Source organism: Silene latifolia, chromosome 7, assembly GCF_048544455.1.
Source record: "Silene latifolia isolate original U9 population chromosome 7, ASM4854445v1, whole genome shotgun sequence".
Lineage (NCBI taxonomy): Eukaryota > Viridiplantae > Streptophyta > Magnoliopsida > Caryophyllales > Caryophyllaceae > Silene > Silene latifolia.
The window spans coordinates 14204197-14215212 of record NC_133532.1 but is presented as its reverse complement, the minus strand read 5'-3'; the positions used below and the strand labels follow the sequence as shown (position 1 = coordinate 14215212).

At 40.9% G+C, this 11016-nt stretch overlaps 1 non-coding gene across 1 annotated transcript; it reads right to left on the bottom strand.

The window, feature by feature from the left end:
* Positions 1-7783: 7783 nt before the first annotated feature.
* LOC141593732 (small nucleolar RNA R71) lies at positions 7784-7890 on the bottom strand. Its single transcript, XR_012521800.1, has one exon. It is a non-coding gene; the product is annotated as a small nucleolar RNA R71 (small nucleolar RNA).
* Positions 7891-11016: the final 3126 nt, after the last annotated feature.

The following is an 11016-nucleotide window of genomic DNA, read 5'->3' as shown; positions in this document are numbered from 1 at the left end:
AGGATCTAAACATTTCCACACCTCGAATCACGCACTCGAGGCTAACACATCAAGTCATTCCAAAATCCGTTTCTTGAATTCTCCTAATGACACGTTCGGGACACACATACCCGAACCTCGACTCAAGTCTGTCTTAAACAACACAAATTAGAATCAACATGTGTCATCAATCCCGTCAATAATGTCAATCATATGAGGGTCACTCCGTCAAAGTTAACACTCGAGTCTAAAATTATAGTCAAGCACCGTGAATTCAAACACGAGAAGTCGCTCACGACGTTTCACGAATTCACAAGTCAAGTCTAGATTTGTCCTTTTGTCCCTTCCTTTGTTTGTTGCCTTAGTATGCGTGATCCCATGTCGAATCGAGTTATAATGCGCGTCATTTCTGTCGAGTAGGAATCCAGCAAGTTCCGTCAATCAGCAAGGTCACGAGGCAGATCAAGCCACAATCACCGTGTCTCTCCAAGACGTTTATGCCATGGTCCTAGGAGTTCAAGCTACAGTGGAAAATTTGAGCATTCGCGTCCTCACCCTCGAGAATAGAATGGTGGAAAAGAACACACCACCTAGAGAAACCTCTAGTCTAGGTCGTCCAAAGCTTACCTCTTGCAATAACCATCATCCTAGAAAGCCAAAAACAAATTAAAAAGGAAACCTGGGAGGCATCAAAGGGTGCTTACCGATTTAGGCATGTCTTATGCCGATGCTTTGAAGAGACTCTCTGCCCAAGGCAAGCTACATCCAATAGGACCGACTCCGGATCCACCTTTAGAGAAACAGATGAACCTCGGAAGGGAAACAAATCGCTTATATCATTAAGGTAGAGGCCATGATATTGAAGAGTGTTTTCTCTTGAAACACACCATCCAAGATATGATCGAAGTGGGCAAGCTTCCTAAGCCACCTTCTGTCGGAAAATCCAAGAAAATCGACCCTCTTGGGTCTAATATCATTAAGCATGATGAAGAACCATCTCTAGATTGTTCTCATCTCCTCAATCATCATGATGATAAAGAAATCAATGTCCTCGAAGATGAAGATATCCAAAATGGAATGCTCATGCTTTCCATTACCTTCAACAATAAATTATCCAAAATAGAAGGAGCCATTGATAATCTAAACTTCCGACTTTCCAACATGGAGAAACAGTTCACCGAAATGGGTAAGAAGCTTGATGCCCGACCTCTCAAGATGAAAAGTGTCCAGACAAACCCTCAGCTTGACAGTCTTAAGGAGAAAGCAACAAATGGACAATCTATTCCTAGTTCTTCTCATCCAAGAATCAAAATCAACAAAGGCAACCTCATGGAGCCTTCGGGGTCATTTACAAAGGCTTCCGAAAATAAGGGCACACCTCCTAGGAAATTTACCAACATTGGTATTACATACACCGATGCCCTTCAGAGACTCATGGAGCGACGAATGTTGAAGCCTATAGGACCTACGCCAAACCCAGAGAAGAAATCCAAGTTTTGGGATGAGAATGCCTACTGCAAATACCATAGAGGCAAAGGGCATGATACAGAGAAATGTTACAAATTAAAAAACGACATTCAGGATATGATCGAAAGCGGGGAATTGTCCCTCTCGACCCTTAACTCACATAGGAGGTTAGGTAATCCTCATGGTGTAGATACCTCATTTCTGCACCTCCCGCAAACCACCCGGTGATGATTGGGCCGCATGTTTGATATGCGGAGCGATTTGTGACAGTTCGTAAGATTATCGTCAAGTGTTTGCTCAAATATTTAATGTCGACCTCTTAGTTGTCATCTACGTCCTGATACGGTCGTTTTGGCAGTAATTAGAGTACATTCGGAGTCCGGATCAAAAACCGTCTTCATTTTCTCGATAATCAAAATCCCGAGTCGGAATGTTCTGAATGTTCCTTGATATTTCTATTCCATATTTCACAAATTTTATCTTTTGGCAAATAATATCCCGTAATATTCATAAGATAATCGAATTATTCCCGTCCTACCATAACTCAAACGCGAAATCTTTCTTCAAATAGAGGAAACCTCCACGGGAATAGACGCAAAGTCTGCGCGCCTCTTCCAAGAGACGCAGATGGGCTCGCGCGCCTCTTCCCAGGCCCTTCTTTGCATGATTTACGTATCTTTTTCATATCTTTCCGAGATTCACTTCCAAAGAGTCTCTGAAACCCTATTCCTTCACGTGATTAGTATAAATAGGAGCCTTCGCTCCTCATATTTCTCACGCGAGTGTCCGCCCTTCTCTTCTCCCTTTGCATTCTAGACTTCGTTCTTACTAATTGGCGCCTACGTGCTTGGACTTCCGACTACGTAAGCTCGGATCTTTCCGGGTACCAGCCTCTCCGTTGCATGACCGACCAATTTGACCAACTACACTCAATCAACTTTAATTAATCAATCGTTTTCCTCTTACGAGGGCACTCTCTTTGCATTCGCGTCGAGCATCACTAGTCGATATCTTAGTTCATCTCGTTCCGTCAACATGTAAGTCTGAGGGTGTATAATTCTCTTTATTTATTGTATTTTTATTTATCGTATCATCATTGTAAGTTTTATGTCGAAGATACCGTTAAAATCGATTTCTAAAACCCTTTGTTAAAACCTGTTTTTGCGGATTTCCAGTAGACAGACGTCGAGAAAAGACGCAGCAACTGCTGCGCCTCTTCGAAGGAGCGCAGTTCCTGCTGCGCCTCTTCGTGAGGCTGCCGCAGTTCCTGCTTCTTTTCTTCTTCCTAGTCCTCTGCAATTCGTTTTGTTATTTGTTCGTCCGTTAATTCTTTGATATAATCGCCATTGATAATTCTCTTTATTTATTGTATCATATTAATCATCGTCATTAACTTGTTTTAATCATCATAAGTCCAACTTAAATCCTAAATAATCCATATTTACGGGTTTTCGTCATTAAATTCAAACCCGGATTGTAGAAATTCAATTTGTTCATATTGAGTTTCTGGAATTCGCCATCGATATAGTTTTCATCTGCTTATTCATATATTCGTTGTATATTCATCATGTTTAGCCTAATTGACTTATTTCAACAGAGGACTCATTAATGTTTTCATCATAATTTCATTTACATCCGTATCATTCATGTTTATCGCTTTTATGACCATCATTCACATGTAATTAACCCGTTAATCACTTTCATCCGAGTAAATATTACCAATCAATCATTAAATTCACCAACCGACATTAACGACTTGCAGTTCCGGCTTCACAACCAGAACTCACCCTTGGAGAATGCGCGAAAGAATCGCCGCGCCTCTTCCAGAGGGCGCGATCTCTTCGCTTCGAGATGAGTTCGCCTCAACTCCTTTTTCCGCTTTGACGTAATTAATTAGGTTACGTATTAATTAACTAATATCCGTATTATCACCTTCTAATTCCTGTTCGTTAATTTATTTTATTCTTTTATTCTTTTATTTTTCTTTTTCTCAAATCATCCGTTTTAGCGGTATTTTCGACATAAATCGCCTATCCAATGTAATTATTGTAATTTTCATTATTGTAATTTATAATTATTATGTTTCTTTTATTGTTTGTATGTTTTCACATGTAAATGAACATTAAATCCTACTTCGACCCAATTGTATGCTAATTACGTGTCAACCGACTTAGTCTAATTCTCACATGCTAGGATTAAAACTTGGATGTTGCATTGCATGCATATAGCCGACGATATATCGAGTACGAATAACTTCCCTAATCATTAGTAGAGGCCGCTATCGAGGCGGGCGGGATTAGGTGTTCGATCAAAAGAGCTTCCTAATACGTACCCTCACCCCTTACTCCAGATCTCCGTGAGCACCCGTGTTCATTGGCATCCACGAGAGTCATTCTAGACATAGAATGCTAAGGGTAACGATTGCTTAGTGTTCATGTCACTACTTTGTGTCTTGACATGACACGAGGTACTCGAACGGTTCCAATTTCCCATAAAAATTGGTGGCGACTCCATACAAAATGCAAACGCTTGTCCCGTTTCTCACCAAGCGCCCCGTGGGCGGCCCGCTGTCCACGCTTTGGCGACTCATGGGATCATACACTTACGTGTAGCAAGGGTGAAACTTGAACAAGGTTAGGGAATAAATTTGTACAAGACAATTGTCGGTTTTCATAACTCGATCTTCCTAGATCGTTTATTCGGCCTTCCTAGGCCCAACCCAACCCATTCGACCGATCGTCCCGTCTAAACGGTCCTAATTCTTATTTGGGCCTAAGGATGGATAGCGATTGGCGTCATCCATACCATGATGCTTACTCTTGTTTGTATCAAGGGCCTTCACTACTTGAGGAAATGGACTAGGAATCGGCCTTACTCTTGTTTGGCACGAGCCTCTCCACAGACTTCGGGTTTGATGGTTCGGTATGGCAACCCACCCTTTAAACCAAAACCCTTTTAAATGCACTCAGCATCCCGTTATAATGCTTGTATAAATGTGTAAACCTTACGTGATCACCACTTCTAAACAAAACCATGACGAATTTTCAAAAAAAATCAAAATTCTTATTTTCAAACAAGAATTTCGAAATAGGCCTTTAAATTAGCGCAAAATCCGGTCAAAACTCTGTCCGTTTGTCGCGTCAAAATTCGGGCCACAAGCCCATTTCAAAACCTCACTTCGAGTCCACTCCTACAACTACACTACAGTTGACTAGGACACACATTTTCAAAGACCTTGTCTTTCTTCAAAACTCACTCAACACAAGTGGCACACACCCACTTCACGAGTCAAGACTTTTCCTCTTTTAGCAAGTGTGATAGAATGGTCGATCGTGTTTTGATTCGTCGCCGATCTCTTATCCAGTTTCCAAGATGCCCGGATCAAGTGATGAAACAAACCTCCAGCAAATTCAAGAGAGTAATGATCGAATCCTAGCCGCGCTAGCCCAAATGCAAATCACTCAAGAACAAACCTATGACCGCCTTGAACTTATCGAAGGCCGTATCTTTGATGTAGAGGGAAGGTTGCCTCCCCCTAAAGGTGAAGTACTACGTTTCTCCGATGACGAGTCTAAAGATGAGAATCCAATCATAGGGACAACCGCAGCTGAGAAAAGACTCCAATACCTAGAGGAGCAATTGATGTACCTTAAGGGGGATGACATCTATAGGGAAAACAATCGCAAGTATGAAGCCGTCAATTCCAAATTACCAACTAACTTTAGCATGACGGATATCCCTAAGTTCAAAGGACATGAGAACCCTTTGAACCACATCCGTGCCTTCAAAGATTACATGTCTATCAAAGGCATCAAACCCGAGATGTTCTTAAGGATCTTTCCTTCATCTCTTGACACCATCCCAAAGCAATGGTTCTACACTTTAGATCATAAGAAGGTCGCTACTTGGGAGGACGCCGCAATCGAGTTCTCCAAACAATAAGCGGATAATGCCGAGATCCAAGTCAACATGCGTACTCTAGAGGTTCTTACCCAAAATGACAAAGAAGGATTCACCGACTTTCTAAGTAGGTGGAGGAAGACTAGTACTCAACTAGTTGAACGCCCGGATGAGGCTACTCTCGTGGAAAAGTGATAAGTGCATATTTTATATACTTTCATCCCCTATATTAGCTCCATTTTATTTGTTATTTGGCACTTATCATAGTGTTGTGAGCTAATATTTGTTATTCTAGTGTGTTTGCTTCTCTTAACATATTTTGTAGGATACTTAAGCTTTTTGGAGCTAAAATACTACAAGATGAGCTACTAGAGTATTATGGCTAAATGAGACCAAGTTTTGAACTAGCATGGAGTATTGGCATGGGTTAGCATGAAGAAATTGGTGGATCAAATTGTGTAATTCAAATGTTGTCAACAACCAAAATCAAGCCCAACTTCAAAGTCCAAGTCAATGGGAAAGCATGGGATTCTAAAAGTTCCTAAGATGCCAAATGCTAGCATTAACCGGGTGATTAATCGCACAATTAATCACCAACATTGGATACCATTTGCAATTAAGGGAGGAATTAAGAGAAATAACACGGAGACACACGACCCCGATCGGGGCCATGCAACCCCGATCGGGGCCATAGTCATCTTGGCTTTTACGTTATGCTCTCCTCTCCTATAAATAGGAGAGGTGTTCCGAGGTCTTAGGCATCCAATTTCACGTCCCATTTCCATCTTAGAATAGCCTCAAGCTTTATAATTCTCTCATTAGTTTTCATATTTAGTTTTCAATATTGTTAAGCATTTGGTTCTTAAACATTTGGTTATTTTATACATTCAAGCATTTGGTTACAATTTGTTCTTCTATACAAGTTATTCTCTATTAAGGTATTCTTATTTCTAGTTTGCAATTTACATTACTAATTTAGTTACCACATAGTTTACAATTAAGTACTTCATTTTACATTAGCATTATTCCTTTTACATGTTATATTATCAAATCCATATAAATCATACAACCATGTTTAGCATTTCTTATAATTTAGTTTGCAATTTACATTTAAGCATGAGTAGCTAATTCTCTTGGTCTAAGGGCTAGGGGAGCCATGCAATAATCAAATATGTAACATGATAAAATAAGTTAATAATAATATTGCTCATATTGCTTCTATCACATGCTTGTGCCACAATGTTTAATCTTTGTTTAGGGCCCTATTCAATTGATTAAGTTCGTTTATTCGTTCTATAAGTCGAGAGGCACGGAATTGAATTAGACTAAGCATGCATAGTAGGACGACCTAGTCAATGACGAGAGTTTCTCTAGGACCCGGTCTATGGTTGATGCTAATATCGTAAGATGGGTATCTTTAAGCCTAAGCAATTGACAATGTTATTAGTACTAAGTTTATCATGATTATATGTTTACCTTTGCATGTGTGACCCGAACCCCTTAGACTCTCTTTTATTATATAATTTACATCATTATTGTTTTTAATCATCAAACAATCAAACCAACCCAAATCGTAATCGACCTTGATAAAAATCTACCCATAGCAATTCACGAAGTAATTCCCGTTTCCTTGTGGTTCGACCCCTATTACTACATTAATTTGTGTTTAGGGAATTTTATCTTTGCATAGGTACGCGATAAGCCTATCAAATTTTGGCGCCGTTGCCGGGGAAACGGTTTTATTGCTTATTGAATTGTCGATTTTTATCTTGTTTTATTTTGTCTTGAGGAACACTTGTTCCTTGAGACCGTTACTTATCATTTTCCTAGAAATTGTTGTCTTATGCCCAGGTCCTCTCGTAGTGGAGAATTGCTTTCACCGGATTCCGAACCCGAGAAAACCTTTAGGAGAAGACGACGATTTTGGAAGGAAGTGAAAGAAGCCACTTCTCCCATACAAGTTGAAAGTGCTAGAAAGTCTTACTTAGACGATCTACAAGTTCTTGAAGAAGAGGAGGTTTCAAGTTCATCATCTCCACCACCTCCACCATCTACTACCAAAAGGATGGTGAAACTTTCCGATCATTCAAAGCCCACCGCGGCCATGCTTCCGGCCGGAATCACCACCACTCAAATCACCGCGCCGGAATTCGAGATCAAACCGGCTTTCATTAGCCTTGTGGAGAGGAAGCAATTTGGAGGAAGTCCTTTGGAGGATCCCAATTTGCATTTGCAAAACTTTTGTGACTATTGCTCCATGATCCGTCAAACAGGCGTCACCCAAGCCCAAATAAGGGAAATACTTTTCCCTTTCTCTTTCAAGGACAAGGCCAAGCTTTGGATCAATAGCCTTGACCGCACCGCCATGGGAATCACCAATTGGGAGACATTAGCTCTTGCTTTCTATCAAAAGTTTTTTCCACCGGAGAAAACTCAAACTTTGAGGAGCCAAATTACCGGATTCCGTCAACAAGCTCTTGAGAGCTTATATGAAGCTTGGGAGAGGTACAAAGAGCTTCAAAGACAATGCCCACATCATGGGCTAGATGATTGGTTTCTAGCAATAACATTTTACAATGGATGTTGTGCCGAGTCCCGAAGGATTCTTGATTCCGCCAACAATGGGCGGTTTGATCAAATTGACACCGATCTTGCTCATGCCACGATCGAATCTATGGCGGTCCATGATGCCCAATATGTCAATTCCCGAGTTGTGCCACCTAAAGGTAAAGAAGAATCCTCCAATAACTCTGTTTTGCTAGCTCAAATTGCCTTGCTTCAACAACAATTGGCGGAAAGAGATGCTAAAGATTCCATCCAACAACTCAATGTTGTATCTTCAACGAGCCAAATCATTGTTTGTGACGGTTGTGGAGGAGCGGGTCACTATGCCGCTCATTGCCGAGCCCCCATTGAAGAGGTAAATGCTCTTCAAGCTTTTAGACAAAGTTCATATCCACCGGGTACATTTTCCAACACTTATAACCCAAATACAAAATTTCACCCGAACTTGTCTTACAATAGCAACAATGTGCTTAACCCTCAACCCCCACCACAACAAAATGCCTATGTTCCTCAACAACAAAAGTATATCCCTCAACCGGGTTATCAAAATCAACAAAGGCCCCCACAAAACAATTTCCAACAAAATCCACCACAAAATGGCCAACAAAACAATCAAGGAGTTGGTAAGCTCGAGGGCATGATAATCCAAATGCAAAGGGAATTGTTGGCTCAAATTCAAAAGAATGATCAAGCTCATAGTGCCGCGGTCAAGATGTTGGAACAACAAGTGGCTCAACTAGCCGCTTCTAGCTCTCAAAGGAAGAATGGTCAACTACCTCCCCAAGGTGAGCAACCACATGAAACCGTTAATTCTATTTCCTTGAGAAGTGGTTCGAGCTATGATGGGCCATCCATGACTTTGGATGAAGAGGTGGTTGTTAAAAAGGCTAAGCTTGGGGGAAATGACAAAAGGAAGGCTAGTGAAGAGCCTATTGTTAAAGATCGTGTGCCATTTCCTCACCGGTTGTTGATGCTAAAGAGGAAGAGCAAGCTTGATGCCAAGAATGTTGAGTCTCCTATGCCCAAAGAAAGTGATGAGGTAATTGTTGAAGAAGTCTCTCCTAATGCTAAGGAGAGTGATGCCGTTCCAACAAAGGTGAGTATTCCCAATGAGAATGAGAAAGATGTGGAGGATGCTCCTCCAAAAGAAGTTGTTCAAGTACCATTTCCCCATCTCCTAGCAAAGCATAAGAAGGAAGGTAAGTTTGCTAAATTTTTGGAAGTTTGTAAGAATTTGCAAGTCACCATCCCGTTTATGGAATTGATTACCCAAGTCCCTTCTTATGCAAAGTTTATGAAGGAAATCCTCTCAAAGAAGCGATCCTTCAATGAGGTTGAGACCATTGCTTTCACCGAAGAGTGTAGTGCACTCTTACAAAATAAGTCTCCCCCGAAACTTAAGGACCCCGGTAGCTATTCTATTCCTTGCACTATAGGCACATGTACCATTGATAAGGCCCTTTGCGACCTAGGTGCTAGTGTGAGTGTCATGCCTTACTCTCTCTATGAAAAACTTAATATGGGTGCTTTAAAATGCACAAGTACAACATTGCAAATGGCGGACCGTTCTTTAAAGCGACCTTTAGGTGTCTTAGAAGATGTTCCCGTCAAAGTTGGCAAGTTTTTCATACCCGTTGACTTCCTCATACTTGACATGGCCGAGGATGCACAAACCCCAATTATATTGGGTAGGCCATTTTTACGCACCGCGGGTGCGTTAATTGATGTGAAAAATGGGAGGTTGACGTTGGAAGTAGGTGATGACCGGGTTTCTTTTAGCAAAAACAACACCATTAGAAGCCCAATGTTACAAGAGTCTTGTTATTTATTTAGCACTGTGGACTCTTCTTATGCTTCTACTATGCTTGAGTCCTCACTAATGGATCCGTTGGAGGACGATATGGGTGTTGTTTGCTTTGCAGGTGATGATGCTAAGGGCACTATTGCTAAGAGTGCCAAAAAGAAGAAAGGGAAATTTTATTTGAAGAATTTCAAATGGTTGAGAAATGCAAAAATAGCTATGCAATGGAGCTTGGTTGGTGGCAAGCTCAAGAACAAAACTTGACTGAAATAGCTTCTTACGTCGTGCGGGACGTTAAACCAGCGCTTCTTGGGAGGGGCAACCCAAGCTTTTTATTGCTTTTATTTATTTTTGTTTTTAAAATTTCTGCATTTTATTGTTTTTCGTAGATTAGTAATAAAATACTCGACTTGATAATGTCTCTTTTTGTGATTTTTAGGTGAAAATGAAGGAATAAGAATTAGAAGTGAATATGGCACGCAACCCCATGCAAGAACCCCGTTCGGGGACGTGGTTTTCGAAAAAGAGAAGGAAATTAAATCATCACGGAAAAGAGTCAAAACGCGAAGAGGAGGTCAACCCCGATCGGGGTTGGGTGGCCCCGATCGGGGTCATGGTTCTGTGACTTCTTGGCCTTTGTTCTATACGGGTAAAAAAGGGTAGATTTCTTTCTATCATTCACACATACCCGACGGTACTCATTTCCTCCTTTCTCCCTCGTTTCTTCGCATTCCTTTGCTAAAGTCACAAAGAAACATTTACATCCCCCCGAATTCATGCTAGCTTGGGGGAGATTAGCAAGTCGAGTATGTTTTTCCTTGCTTTGCATATTAGTTTAGATCTTGCATCCCATTAAACATAACCTCTAGTCCTTCCTGTTTTGAGCTTTGAGCCATTTTTATGGTTTGATTGGGTGATTTGGATAGTTGGCACATTGAGGACAATGTGATGTTTAGCTTGGGGGAAGATATTACATTTGCATATAGCATAGTTTGCATGTAGTGTAGAAATTTTGAAAATTTTTGAGAGAAATTTTTGCTTTGTGCTAGCTTGTAACCTACTTTCCTCTTTGCTTATCCTAACAATGGCTTGTTGCTAATGATTTATTCTTTCATGTTGGGATATTAGCTACATGGGGATGTCTTGACATAGTAGGTGGGAGATGGAGGATGAACCAAATAGGCTTGATCTTGACTATTGGCAAGCTACAAGATGGTAAGGTAGAGCCTCTCTTTGACCGATGCATCCATATCCGGTCTCTCTTAGGTGAGTGTAGGTCTCCTTATGATGTGTGTTTCATCAAA